The sequence below is a fragment of the Fistularia commersonii genome, chromosome 5 (assembly GCF_037954325.1).
Source record: "Fistularia commersonii isolate RoL2024-O1a breed Wild chromosome 5, RoL_Fcom_v1.0, whole genome shotgun sequence".
NCBI lineage: Eukaryota > Metazoa > Chordata > Actinopteri > Syngnathiformes > Fistulariidae > Fistularia > Fistularia commersonii.
The window spans coordinates 1,023,191-1,038,707 of NC_141288.1; the positions used below are offsets into that span (position 1 = coordinate 1,023,191).

Here is a 15,517-nt window from a genome sequence, read left to right on the forward strand (position 1 = left end):
TTTTTTTTTTTACTTTTAATTACATACATAGCGGTAACATCCACAAATATGTAGCGGAAATGCTTTCTCTCATCCATCCATGCATTTCCTGTCCTCACTTTGTCCTCCAGCTAATCGCTAGCTTCATCCTCCTGCGCGCTAAAACCGTTAAAGTCGGCTTCTGCGGTGTTGGAATCGATCGGCGTCTGAATTAATTTCGTAATTTCATTCATGATTTGTAATTTCATCGGTCCGATGCGACGAGGCTAAATGTTTTGGCGGCGTGAAGCTTGTTAGCCCCAAAAAATCCATAAATTAGCAGCATTGTTGTTTAAGTTGCTGTATTTAAAGCGTGGGGAAAAAAGTAGCGGCTTCTAGTCCTGCAGGGATGCTAGCTGGGTGGACTCCGGGGGGCGGAGCCTATCCCGGCCTCCGTGGTCACCCGGGTCGGAGCGCGAGGTCACGTTATTCACCCTCTCATTCGCACGTCATCCGGACTTATTGGATCATTCGCCGTCTGGTTCCGGCGTCTGGACCGAGGCCGCCCCCGCCCAGGCCCGCTCCACGTTCTGAGAGTTTAGTTGCGACGCTGATATACGGGAGGAAATGGAGCTCGCCGCCGTTTCCGATCAGCGCTCGATACGCAGCCACGCGGACGTCATAAAGTCCCGCATCAAATCAAACGCCGGCTTCGGCTCGGACGTGGATCGGCGGCGCCGCAGTAAATCTGTCCGAGCCGGACGGCCCGGAGAATTGCGACCGCCGACTAAACAGCGTCGTATTTATATTTATTTCAAATATTTTTTAATTCCGATCATCTCGGGTTCTTTCCGGGGTGCAGGAAGCTCAGGCGTCAGCACCTTTTAATCTCCATTAAATCAAACCTGGCGGCGGTTTTTATTCCCAAGTGCTATTTTTTCCATCTCCATCCGATTGGTTTTGTGGCTCCTCCCGGCCGGAGAACCTCCTCTTTCTAAAACAAGGGCTGTCTATCGACAAAAAAGCCTTTCCAAAAACATCTCGGCAAAAAGAAAGACATTTTCCGAAATGATAAACGAGAGTTTTCACTTCCTCGTCCTCCCACGGACGTAGCGACGGTTGTAAAAATGCGCAAATCCTGAACCATCTGGTTCCACCTGAATCACAGTTTTCTGTTTCGAACAAACAAATAACCTCATCTATGCTGTTTATTAAATACTTAAAATATCGATCCAGCGGTGTTTGTTTCTGAACGCTCCGGACGAGACCGCGTTCTTTATTTACGGCATGCGTCAACGGAGATGCCATTCCACAGGCTAAAAGGGGAAATGTGGTTTTATCTTAGCATCCGATGCTAAAATTACAACAGCGAGCTCTGCAGGAAGGGGTGATATGTATGAGGGGTCTAAATATAACCACTTCTGATCCACGTGCTAACATGCCGCAGTGCGCTTATGCATATTGAATGATTTAAATTGCAATCATCAACTTTTAATTCCTCTGGAACTGGTGTGGTTTGACGCCGTCAGACAGCCGAGCGCGGCGCCGTGAAGCCGCAACGGGACGGAACAACGTCGGTCCGACATTTTGCCGTTCCCGAGTCGGAGGGGCCACGATTAATAACGTGAATTACAGCCTTTTTCTACCAAAGCTTGTGGCGTCGGTGTGTATCGGGTCAACGTTTCTTTACTCCTTGTATGGTGAACATGTATATATAGCGCATCTTTATAACACATGATAGCTTCTACTTTCAAATTAAAAAATGTTTTCTGGGATGAAGATGAATAAAGTTCATGTTGCAGCATCGCTTGAAACCTTTTAAAACCCGCCAATGTGTTCATAAGCCCTGTTTTTTTTTTCTTTTTAAAGCGAGCAATAAAAAATACATGACTCAATCCATAAAGGAAATTGGCCGGCGAGTGGAACCTCTTCGTCTTCTACGCTGATGAGGGGCCTTTTGACACACGAACCCCGTCGATGTTATATTATTTAAAAAAGAAATAACAGTGTAACATGAGCGGGGTTGGCTCATGCTGGCAATGTGCAGCGTAGCAGCAGCGCGATATATTTAGCCCTGTGAGACAGCTGCGCGAGGTGCGAGCCCTGGTGCTGGACGGGCATACAAGTCAGCGCCCAGCACAGGGTACAGCCATACCCCCAAAAATGATGGCGTGATCATTTGGAATTCATTTGATGTCCAAGAGATGAAGGTACAAAATTAGGGAAAACCTTTCGGCTAATCGCGTATCGAGAACCGGCTGAATTTTGCCCGACACGGAAGGCCGGTAGATATGAACCCCATGGACTGGGCAATGGATGACCTCCATCTTTGTTGACTTATTTTGTACGGGACGATTCAAATACATCCTGTCCCCCGTTCTGGCTGGAGAAGATCTTTCCGGAAGGCCCGAGACGAAAGGCGTCCGTTGTTGCTTCTGCTGAAACAGCGTCGCCGTCGGCTCCAGGATACAGATAAGACCCCCCGGAGCGAGGGAGGGTTGAAGTCAATCCGCTCATGGGATCAGTTGACCTCACGAAAGGGGGTTAGATTATTCCAACAGGTGTCAAATGGATGTGTGTGTGTGTGTGTGTGTGTGTGTGTGCGCACTACACTGGGTCTGCTGAAGTTGAGCTGCCGGTTTCACTGGGCGGAGACTTTATCTTAGCAAATTGCCAAATTGCAATTCGCGTCATTTTCTATTCAAGGCGAGTCCTCGGCTTTCAATCTGGATTTCCCTCAACGAGCGCACGCCGGCGTGCACGGCGGTCTGGATGCCACCGCCTGGCACGTCTCTGATTACTTCCCGACAACTCCGGGGAAACTTCCGGACAAACAACAAGGTGAGCTTCTTGTTTGAAAGCCTGAGCAGCTCCAGCGCTGCGAGGCCACTTCCGCAAATAAACATCTCCCTCTTATCAGTCCAATGCATGCGGTCACTGACGGCACCAGAGTGGGACTTCCTCCACTGCCGGGGATTGTGAAACTGAAAACTTTGGAGGTTTAAAACCTTAAAAGATGGTAGAAACTCGGGGAGGAACGTGGAAGAACAACACCATCGCCTATCATTCTGTCACACTCACACACTCACACACACACGGTGGAGCGCTGGAAGAAGCCGGCGGTTCAAGAGTGTAAGGCCGCAAAGGAGGCGGAGCCCCGTCAAACACAAGTTCACACCCACCCCTCCAATGATCTAATGGTCTGAGACTGTCCCAAGATAGATCGACACACACACACACACACACACACACACACACCTGCAGATCCATCTGTCTGGAGGTCCAAAACCCAAACTAGAACCCGGCGACTCTGAACTGACGGACACGAGCCTCATGGCGACCTGCTCAGATTCCAGCTCGAGTGAGATCATCCAGTGTTCTCCAAGCAACACACACACACACACACACACACACACACACACACACTGCAAGCCCATTCAGCACAACAACTTGCTGCTTGTCAGCATAACATCTGAGGATGCAGAGGAGGAGGAACATCTCCATGCAGGGAAACCAAGGTTGGACGCCCCCGTAAGATGTGATCTTTTCACATCTGTGAAGGTCTCACATGTTCACCGACTCCTGCAGGACCTCCTGGAGATCCCAACTTTGGACTTGGACGTGATGCCCAGAAATCTAGAGATCGGCAAATCCTCGTGATCAATAAATCTGCCCGAATGTCGACAAGAGTCACAGAGAAGAACAATAGGAATAAGATTACGTTGGGACTTTAAATGTTAAATATTTGAGAATCCCCATCGAGGCGAGAAGACTTTGTCTGAGGAGGGTCTCTGAAAGGTCGCCATGGTTACCCTGTCCGACCCCTCTGGCGATAAAAGGCAAACGCCGGTTGGTTTCGGAGAGGCTGCGCTCTCTTTGGATCTCCGTCCAAAACGACTCGTGTCCTCACACTGCCTTTGTTTCTGTGGTTCTGCAGCAAAGACATCGTTTCTTTGCTCAAGATGCTCGAATGTAGCGTGCGCTTTTTCCGTAAACGCCTCTCCAGGCGGCAGACGTGCACGATGTGGCCGACATGCACGAGCCTCATCACACACACCTGTGTGTGTGTGTGTGTGTGTGTTTAACGGTGTACATGTAACCGGAGCCGCAGGTCTTTCAGGGGGCAAACGAGGGCCGCAGGTCGAAAGGTCACCAGGACAGGTGCAACGCCTTCACACAACCTCTTAGTGTAATGACAGGGGGTGATTATATAACACACACACACACACACACACACACACGGGAGGGAGGAGAACACTGCTGTGTTCAATTAGCAGGAACGGTGATTCTAATCTTCCCCAAAGGTGCCAGACAGGTGTTTCCCGTCCCGGTGAGTTTGGACACTGAAAGAATTACAATTCAAATCATTCATTCATTCTCATCAAACTTCTGGATCTCAGAAGATCTCAGGAGGGTTCGAGTCCATCCCAGCTTTCATTTCATTGCATTCACTCATTGATTATCTCCACCACCTATTCTGCACACTGGGTCAAAGGGGGCGGAGCCTATCTTAGCCGTCATCGGACATCGACGTCCGACCGTTCGGCCTCTCGTTCACACGTCCTGCGGGTGTTTGGACGGCGGGAGGAACCCGGAGAACCCGGAGGAACCCCATGTAGACACGGTGGAGAACATGGAGGCTCCACACAGGAAGTGGGAATCCAAGCGGGGACCTTCTGGGCGTGAAGACGAATCAAACCGCCGCCTCTATCATGATGTCACTTTGCGCAGACTCGATTCCAGAACCGCTAACCGGGTTTGTAATTTCCCAGGACCACGGTGAAAGCAGCGAGGTGAACAAACATCCTCTCCTTTCTCTCCCAGCGTCGAATCCGGGGAGGCGACCAGAATCCCAGAATAGAGAACATGACTCAGCGCGAGAGCGCCGCTGTCTTACATCTAATCACATTAACCCCCGGGGTTGGCCTGCGCCTCTGCGAGGGAGGCCATTTGTGTTTGCAGAGCGCGTTTTTACAACCGCCGCTACGTCCGTGGGAGGACGAGGAAGTGGAAACTCTTGTTTATCATTTGGGAAAATGTCTGTCTTTTTTTTTTTTTTTTTTTTTTTTTTTTTTTTTTCAGCCCGGGATTATCTGAAAAACAGGCTTCGTTTTAGAAAAAGGAGGTTCCCCGGCCCGGAGGAGCCACAAAGATGAATAAAAGTAGCGCTAACAAACACCGCTGGATCGATATTTTAAGTATTAATAAACAGCATAGATGAGGTTATTTGTTTGTTCGAAACAGAAAACTGTGATTCAGGTGGAACCAGATGGTTCAGGATTTGCGCATTTTTACAACCGTCGCTACGGACGAGGAAGTGGAAACTCTTGTTTATCATTTGGGAAAATGTCTGTCTTTTTTTTTTTTTTTTTGAACATTTATTAGAACAGGTTCCTTAACAGAGTCACACATATTCTTACAAAACCTCATAACAAGATACACATTATATCACTTATTTCCTCACTAGCAAGCAAAAAATAAAATAAAACTACAAAAAAAAAAAAAAAACATCTAACTCAGTCAAATAGAGATAATATCTTCAACTCTCCAAATATTTTTATGTCTGTCTTTTTGCAGAGATGTTTTCGGAAAGGCTTTTTTGTCGATAAACAGCCCTTGTTTTAGAAAGAGGAGGTTCTCCGGCCGGGAGGAGCCACAAAACCAATCGGATGGAGATGGAAAAAATAGCACTTGGGAATAAAAAACGCCGCCATGTTTGATTTAATGGAGATTAAAAGGTGCTGACGCCTGAGCTTCCTGCACCCCGGAAAGAACCCGAGATGACGGGAATTAAAAAATATCAGAAAATAAACAGGAAACGGAAACCACTGCGGGCTCCAATTAAAAAAAAAAAAAAAAAAAAAAAAGATAAAGACGGCGCTGTTTAGCCGGCGGTCGCAATTCTCCCGGCCGTCCGGCTCGGACAGATTTACTGCGGCGCCGCCGATCCACGTCTGAGCCGAAGCCGGCGTTTGATTTGATGCGGGACTTTATGACGTCCGCGTGGCTGCGTATCGAGCGCCGATCGGAAACGGCGGCGAGCTCCATTTCCTCCCGTATATCAGCGTCGCAACTAAACTCTCAGAACGTGGAGCGGGCCTGGGCGGGGGCGGCCTCGGTCCAGACGCCGGAACCAGACGGCGAATGATCCAATAAGTCCGGATGACGTGCGAATGAGAGGGTGAATAACGTGACCTCGCGCTCCGACCCGGGTGACCACGGAGGCCGGGATAGGCTCCGCCCCCCGGAGTCCACCCAGCTAGCATCCCTGCAGGACTAGAAGCCGCTACTTTTTTCCCCACGCTTTAAATACAGCAACTTAAACAACAATGCTGCTAATTTATGGATTTTTTGGGGCTAACAAGCTTCACGCCGCCAAAACATTTAGCCTCGTCGCATCGGACCGATGAAATTACAAATCATGAATGAAATTACGAAATTAATTCAGACGCCGATCGATTCCAACACCGCAGAAGCCGACTTTAACGGTTTTAGCGCGCAGGAGGATGAAGCTAGCGATTAGCTGGAGGACAAAGTGAGGACAGGAAATGCATGGATGGATGAGAGAAAGCATTTCCGCTACATATTTGTGGATGTTACCACTATGTATGTAATTAAAAGTAAAAAAAAAAAAAAAAAATTCTGTGTAAATATCTCATGTTACAATGTGGACACCTGCATCCAACATATGTAAAAATATGAACGTCACTGCGGTTGGTTTCATTTGTAGACATTTGTTTACAACTATGTGGGGTGTCGGGTTTCAAATAAACAGGAGAAACTCGTATATGCATGCACACACACACACACACACACACACACACACACACACACACACACAGCTGAACTAAACTGCACAAAATGAGTCCAAATTGGTTCTAAGGTTATGAACAGATTTCCTTGTTTTCTTCATCTTTTTCATCAGCCGTGTTACAGACACTCTTTGGGCAGAAAAAAAAGCATTTCCAGTACGTATGTTATTGATTAAAAAGTAAAAAAAAATGTTTCTGTGTAAATATCTCATGTTACAACATGGAAAGTGCAGCCTATATATGTACACGTTGACGTACTTAGATATTTTTTAGCCGGTGCAACTTCTCTTCAGGTGTGCTCAACAGTCTGGAAATGACGGAACCGCCTCCATCACAAATACGATGGAGATCCGCTGATCGCGGACGATTACGGAAATATTCCATCATTTAAAGGACATGAGTTTCACATGTTCTGTGAACGTAGCATGTAGCATACATGCTAGCTGACATCTCGCATCGATGCAAAGAGACGCCCGAATTCCGCCCAGATCGTACGCTTATCGTACTTTCTTTTCCAAACCTGTCCTTGATTAACATTCTCGTACCTTTCTACCTTCGGTGCTCGGATTTAGAAAAAAAAAAAAAAAAGGCTCGCTGTTGCGAGAAGGTCTGCGGGAGATCCTAATCTGACTTTGAAAGCCGCCTCCCGAAGGGAGTTCACCGAGGGAAACTAAGAAGATTCGACTTCAAGGTTTCCGCCGCGCGTCTCTTTCCGGTACTTTTTTTTTTGCAGCAAACTTCTGTCTACGCCCTTCCTGGAAAGAACGTCTGGCGCGCGGTCGGAGGAATCCCCCCCGGACGCCATTCTTCTGCTTGAGGCTGCCGAGCCTCGCTTTGTGACAAAAACACTTTCTCACGTCTCGGGGTGTTAAAAGTCTTGTTTCATCCGGTGTTTTCGTCGATTCTTTGGCTAATGAGGACGGATAAAGAGGCGTCTTCGCAAAGGAGACGCTTAAATCTTTCCACAACCCCCGCGTGGGCTCCTGTGGATGAGGACGTTCCCCTCGGCAGCAGCAGGTGATAAAAATATTATCGATCACGCCTGCGCGCCGTCTAAGTCGCCGCGATCCTCGCTCTGCGCTCTGAGGCCAACGTAGGAACCGGGGGTTCGATATCCAATCTAGGAATTTCCACTCTGGAGTCCCCGCGCCTTGGAAACAACCTCCGGTTTTTGTTATTGGACCTTCTGGAAGCAGCGCAGAAGAACCGTTCCACCACACAAAGGGTCCGGCTCGGGTTCCTGGAAGTCGCCTCCTCCAGGGGAAGCTTCTAGCTCTGCTTCCACGCAGGCAGTGAAGGACCAGGTGGTGACGAGCACCTTCAGCTCCACGCTCAAAGCACCCGAGAAGAAGAAGGAGGAGGAGGAGAAGAGGGAAAAGGAGAAGTAGAAGGAGAAGAAGAAGTAGAAAAAGAAGAAGAAGAAGCAGGAGAAGAAGAAGAAGAGGGAGGAGGAGAAGAAGAAGAGGAAGAAGAAGAAGAAAAAGGAGGAGAAGAAGAAGAAGGAGGAGGAGAAGGAGAAGAGGGAGGAGGAGAAGAAGAAGAAAAAGGAGGAGGAGAAGAAGAGGAACCCCCAAATGGAGATGATCCTCCTGAAAACCCCTTCGAGGACGAACGAGCAGGACAGAAGAGCTTGAACCTCTTTGTCGCTCCACCAAACACCTCCGAGGTCCTATGGAAGCGTAGAAGGACCCTGCCTCGGAGGAGGGGTGAGATGGTTCTAGGACCTGAAGGTTCCTCTGCTTTCTCAATGCACCAGGAAACGTCGGCGTTCCTGAGAAGCTCCAGAGAGACGGAGCCGCCGTCGGCTTTTCTCCTGGAGTCACTTTCATCAGATCATCTTCAACGCTCCTGAAACAATGCTAACTGCTGCTTCTTCACAGCAGCACAGGGAACGGAGAAGGTTCACAAAAGGAACAAGACGCCTTTCTAATCCCGAGGTCACCTTCCAGACGGAGAAGTTTAAAAGATTAAGAAGATAGAAGATCTGCAGCGGCTGGAGAACATAAAGCGGTAGCCTGAGGTGAGGAGCAACAATTTGACGTTCATCTCGGATTTTATGAAACGCTGAAGTTCTCCAGAGGAGCCGGAGAGAGTGGACACCATCCAGGAGGTGAACAAAAAAGGGGCGGAGCCTATTGTCTCAGGTAGCTTCTTCAACCAGAAGCTTGGAGCTTTGTGAACGTTGGAGGCCTCACACCTGAAGCTCCGATGCCCAGAAGATCCGGAAATTGATTCAATATCACTGACGGCTTGGACGCCAAGAGGCCTTTTACTCTGCAGAGAACACACACACACACACACACACACACACACACACACACACACACACACACACACACACACACACACACACACACACACACACACACACACACACACACACACACACACACACACACACACACACACACACACTACTACACTCGTTTAGAAACCCTTGGCAGCTACTGTTCATATTGTTTAAGATAATACTTTATTGATCCCCATTGGGGATATTGATATTAATTACATTTTTTGGATAATACAGAGTTTATTTATTTTAATTAGTTTTTAGAGGATTTTTGTCACAGCCGTGCAACAATGACAATATCAACTAATTATAGAGTATTTTGTTTTAATTACTTTTTTGGGATTATACTTTTACACGTCAGATGTATTTATTTGAATTAGTTTTTTAGGGCATTTCTGTCACAGCAGCCTAACAATGACAATATCGACAATGCGTAGATTTTTTTTTAATTACTTTTTTTGGATTATACTCTTACACGTCAGAGTTTATTTATTTTAATTATTTTTTTAGGGTATTTTTGTCACAGCAGCGCAACAATGATAATATCAACTATATATAGAGTTTTTTATTTTTAATTACATTTTTTGGATTATACTTTTTACTCGTCAGAGTTTATTTATTTTAATTATTTTTTTTAGGGTATTTTTGTCACAGCAGCCCAACAATGACAATATCAACAATATGTAGAGATTTTTTTTAAGTAATTTTTTTGGATTATACTTTTACACGTCAGAGTTTATTTATTTTATTTTTTTTTTAGGGTATTTTTGTCACAGCAGCGCAACAATGACAATATCAACATAATATAAAAAAAAAAAAATTTAATTACTTTTTTTGGATTATACTTTGACACGTCAGAGTCAGAGTTTATCTATTTTAGTTATTTTTTTAGGGTATTTTTGTCACAGCAGCGCAACAATGACAATATCAACACTATAGACAGATTTTTTTTTTAACTTTTTTTGGTTTATACTTTTACACGTCAGATTTATTTATTTGAATTAGTTTTTTAGGGTATTTTTGTCACCGCAGCGCAACAATGACAATATCAACAATATATAGAGATTTTTTTTTTATTACTTTTTTGGATTATACTTTTACACGTCAGAGTTTATCTATTTTAGTTATTTTTTTAGGGTATTTTTGTCACAGCAGCGCAACAATGACAATATCAACTATATATAGAGTTTTTTATTTTTAATTACATTTTTTGGATTATACTTTTTACTCGTCAGAGTTTATTTATTTTAATTTTTTTTTTTTAGGGTATTTTCGTCACAGCAGCCCAACAATGACAATATCAACAATATGTAGATTTTTTTTTTAATTACTTTTTTTGGATTATACTTTTACACGTCAGAGTTTATTTATTTTAATTTTTTTAGGGTATTTTTGTCACAGCAGCGCAACAATGACAATATCAACATAATATAAAAAAAAATTTTTTTAATTACTTTTTTTGGATTATACTTTTACACGTCAGAGTTTATCTATTTTAGTTATTTTTTTAGGGTATTTTTGTCACAGCAGCGCAACAATGACAATATCAACACTATAGACAGATTTTTTTTTACTTTTTTTGGTTTATACTTTTACACGTCAGATTTATTTATTTGAATTAGTTTTTTAGGGTATTTTTGTCACAGCAGCGCAACAATGACAATATCAACAATATATAGAGATTTTTTTTTTTTTTACTTTTTTTGATTATACTTTTACACGTCAGTTAATTTATTTAATTTTTTTCTTTTACGCGTATTTTTAGCTTATCTTGTCTTTGAATTTCTTGCTGCTGCTGCAAAACAATTTCCCAAGCATGGGATCATCTCATCTCTCATATCAATAAATATGAATATAAATATAAATAAAGAGACAAATAATAGGAACAGGTGAGAGAATAACAACAATAAGCAAATAAACAGGATGAGAATGGAATGACAACGAGGATAAACCCAAAATAGATAAAGAATAAACAACAACGAGGATAAAGATAGAGAACGTGCACCTTAACGTCCTTTCCAACTTTTAACTCACATTTCTCCTTGTAAATATTGCCTCCTACTCCAGTGCACGTAACGCACGTGCACGTAACGCACAGATCCATCAGGAAATCACTTTGTTAATGATTGACATAATATCCCGTGCAAACGCCGTCCATGTATTTATCATTTCTGCACCTGCCGTTTTCTTTCACTTCTGCTCGGACGCTGAAATGCATTTCGCCGCCTCGAACCCGTGCACGTGCACGTGCAACCACATCAACCTCCGCTTCTTCTCCTTTCGCCACCAGCAGCACCACCACCTCCGCCCGCCGTCTACGTCTGAAGAGCGAAGAGACGGCAACACGTTCTGCAGCCAATCAGGAGCCCCCGCTGGGGCACCAGACCTCGGGAGGAGCTGACCAGATGGCCGCGGGAGGTCGTCGTGGAATGACGGAGAAGATTCCACGGATGCCGAGCAAAAGACGAGGACGGCGTGGGAGGGACAACCGTCCGGAGCGATGGACAGCGTGGAGAAGAGGAACCTTTGCAAGCAGGAGGTCAAGATGTAAACAACAAAGAATGAAGGGAAAAGACGGAAGTGGGAGCAGCTACGGTTTGGAGACACGGAGGAGAAGATCTGGAGGTTCCTCTTGGGGAGTGAAGAGGACGGAGAAGATCAGGAAGGAGTCCATCAGAGGGACGCCATGTGGTAGATGTTCTGGAGATAAAGTCACTCTTACATGGTTTGGACATGGACAGAGGAGGGATGGAGAAGATCTGCGTGGAAGGATGCTGAGGTTGGAGGAGGTCTGGAGAAGGACCAGAGAGGAGGTTTATGGACGGAGGGGAAGAAGACGGGAAGGTAGAAGAAGGGTTAGATGGAGGCAGGTGATTGGCTGTGGTGACCCATGAAAGAAGACCACCCATGCTAACGTTTTCAACATGTCTGGCATCTGCGCCGATGGACGTTGCTATGGTTACCACACAAAAACAACCAATCGGTGCGACCCTGCCGGTCTTCAGCTCCACCTCCTGAGGCGGCGGTACAGAAATCAACTTCCTCCAACCGTCAATGACCTTTTGGAAGACGAGTTGGAGAAGTTCATTCTTCTGCAGCGGCGCAAAGGCCGGGTGTCCGATCGCGCCGTCCAGGTACGACCCCACGCTCCTCCTGGTCCTCCTGGTCCTCCTGGTCCTCCATCCTGCACCTCCAACCCACAACCCCCCGTCGTAACTTCTCCCCCCGAAGATGTCCAAACCCATTCCTGCAGGCGGCGCGACAACTGTTGTGACACCTGCAGGTGTTTGTCGCTGGCGTTGCAGCAGGTCAGACCTTCTGGAAAGGGAAACCCATCACAACACCCGAGGTCGTCGGTCTTTGTCTCCAAGCCGACGCGCCAGGTTTCAGCCTAGCGGTCGCTGACAGAAAATAAATTTAAAATATACAAGATATTTTCACTTACAAAACACGCTTTCTGCAAACGCACACTTCCTGCAGAGCAGCCGTCCCAAACCGCTCAGCAAACACATTTCTTGGTACGAATGAGTTTTTTCCATTCGACGTTGTCTTATTTTGAAAAACAACTGTTTCTGACTTAACTCTGTCGCACCATTTCACACATATACATCTATATATATATCGCTCTTCTCTTCACAACACACGGTCTCAGGCAATGTGTATAAATAGAGGGATTAGAGAATCCCCCCGCCGGCCAAAATGTCCAATTAACGTCAATCCAGACGCCTACACGAGCTGCCCGCCGTCGGTGCTCCACGGAGGACCGGTTCCCCCGACGCCGTCGGGCCGAGTCAGAACACGGCCATTAACGGGTCTTCCGCGGCGCTACGACTCCATTAAGAGGCTCTGGTCGAGCCATCAAAGGCCATCGAGGGTCCACTTTTCTCAGCGCGCCGCTGAAAATATGACGCATCGGATGGTTTGCCATGTCTCATTGGAGACATTTGAAAAAGCTAATGCTTCTGTTTGTCGGCCTGGTGTTTACTTCGTCCTGAAAGGCGGGGAACGGACCTCGGCGCTCAGGTCCGGTAAGGGCTCGGATCGCGTTCTGGCTGTCGTTCGCGGAAGTCATCAGCTCGATTTGGGAGGCGACCTTCTGAGGTCGGCACGTTTCGCCCGACGAATCAGACGACGGCGTACGGAAGTATCTTTAACCCTCGTGCGATCTTAACATTGTGTTTACGGGTCGAAAAATGACCCATGAGACAATCTTTGTACCCTAGTGGTGTACAGCCCACATGGAAACATAAACAAAAAAAAAGTATCAATTTTTCTAATTACGGGGTCTTTTTAGGAAAAGTCATAAAATTTCAAGTCGCAAAAAAATAGGTTCAGGTGTTTTTTCTACAGCTAAACATGGTAGTGGGTCACTTTTGACCCACAAGACAACACAAGGGTTAAAATGACCAAAGTTTCCATTTCGGCGGCACAGAAGTTTGCGGTTCCTCTTCAGAGCATGGAGGTCCCGGGTCCATGGAGCTTCCTCCACAGTCCTAACACATGCAGGAGCTCCAGTCCGTTGGAGAACCTACATTGTCCAAGTTCGAACTCATCTCGTCGTACCTCCCGCCCCGACGTGAACCTCCTTGCGCAGGAAGTCCTCGCTCGTAGTTTCCTGCAAGCTCTTTCCAAGAAGCTCTTGCGATTGGGGGCGGGAGCTTCTCAAAACTTGTATGCCTCCGCCGCTCGCCACACACCTTCCGCTCGGTATCACTTCGGCGAATAAGACTCGTTTCCCCGAACTCCCCGAAGTGACATTCTCCGTTACCCCGAATAAGAAGAGAGGCTTCGCAGCGTCGCTGTAACGCTAAACGCCCTCGCCTTCTATTTGGGTTTACAGATGTGCTTCCCTTTCGGGACTGCCCCTTTCATCCCCACAGCTGTTAGCTATTCCCGACGTCGCCCGGGCAACGGCGCAACGGAAAGTTCTCGGGAAATTCCACGCGGCGGCAACAACACGGCCCCGAGGTTGCGACTCCGCTCCCAAACTCGCCGGTGAAAGAAAGGCCCAGACTTCTTCTCAGCGGCGACAAAGTACGGTGTGCTTCTATCCAGGCCGGTCGCGGCGCCCCTTCCTCCGGGCTAAATATACGCAGGGTTCAGACGGGGGCGGAGGGGATTCTTTGCGAGTGGAGGGTTGGACGTAAACAGAACGTGAGCGAGGAGGGAGGGAACAGTGCGAGAGGGCGGTTTGGGAAAAGTGTGGGAATTCAATGAAGCCGGAGTTACGAGGGATTTTGTGCGTTTGCCAGATGTAGCCGGTCAGCTGCTCCACGCCGGGTGAACGGACGTCTCAGAAAATTAGAATATTGTGATAAAGTTGTTTATCCTCTGTAATGCAATTACAAAAACAAAAATGTCATTCATTCTGGATTCATTACAACTGAAAGATTGCAAGCCTTTCATTATTCTAATATCGCTGATTATGGCTTACATCTTAAGAAAACTCAAAAATCCTATCTCAAAATAGAATATCATGAAAAAGTCATTTTTGTTTTTTTTAATTGCATTACAGAAGATAAAGAACTTCATCACAAGAGTCCAGGCGCTCATTTCGCTCCAGGGATGGTCTCCAAAAAGCCCCGCATTCATTCATTCATCTTCATCCTGCACGCCGGGTCAAAGGGGGCGGAGCCTATCTCGGCCGTCATTGGACCCCGACAGCCATCCAATCACACGTCCCGTGGAGACGCCAAACCATTCAGCCTCTCATTCACACTTCCAGACAAAGAAGGGTCTCCGGCGAACCTCCTGGATGTGTTTGAACCGCGAGAGGAACCTTGAGGAACCCAACGCAGACACCAGGAGAACGTGGAGACTCCAAACAGGAAGGAACACCAACCAGGGACCTTCTGGATGTGAGGCCACGTCCCTGGATTCTCACCACCGATGCGATCTGACACTGGAAATGGGCGAAAGTCATTCATACTCCGCTCGGATCTTCAAGACCTTTCCCTTCTTCTTCTCCCCAACCGGCGTCTGAATTCACCGCCATTCCAAAATGACACGAGAGCGGCGTTTCCCCGGGTGACGGTGACTTCGGCCGGGGAGAAGCTCCGGGGTTCCGCGTCTCCGAGTGTCAACGAGCAACATCTGGAACGACTCCGAGAGGGATTATCTTCACGATCACACGGAAAGGTCTGAATATAGAATCCGGGGTTTTAAAACCCCAGAGAGCTGACCTTCTCCATAAAATGGTCAGGACTTCTCTCTGAGGGAGCGTAAAAGCTCCTCACGGCGGACCCATCGGACGCTAATCGAATGTGACCGCGCGTGTGGTTGTTAAGATACAGGATCGGCGTTCGCAGGAAACTCCGACCGCGACGATTGAACATATTTATGGATCCGATATTGGTGGATTCAGGAGGCCGTCCACCTGCCGATCCTCACCAGGGCGTCTCCGAGAAGACGGATGCTAAGCTACTATTCTGTCTCCCCGCCCTCTGGGGGCGGAGCC

The 15,517-nt window shown here is 46.9% G+C and overlaps 1 protein-coding gene across 1 annotated transcript in view; it reads right to left on the reverse strand.

The window, feature by feature from the left end:
• cacna2d1a (calcium channel, voltage-dependent, alpha 2/delta subunit 1a) overlaps window positions 1-15,517 on the reverse strand; it is a 90,499-nt gene that overhangs the window by 72,185 nt on the left and 2,797 nt on the right. The window lies entirely within an intron of this gene.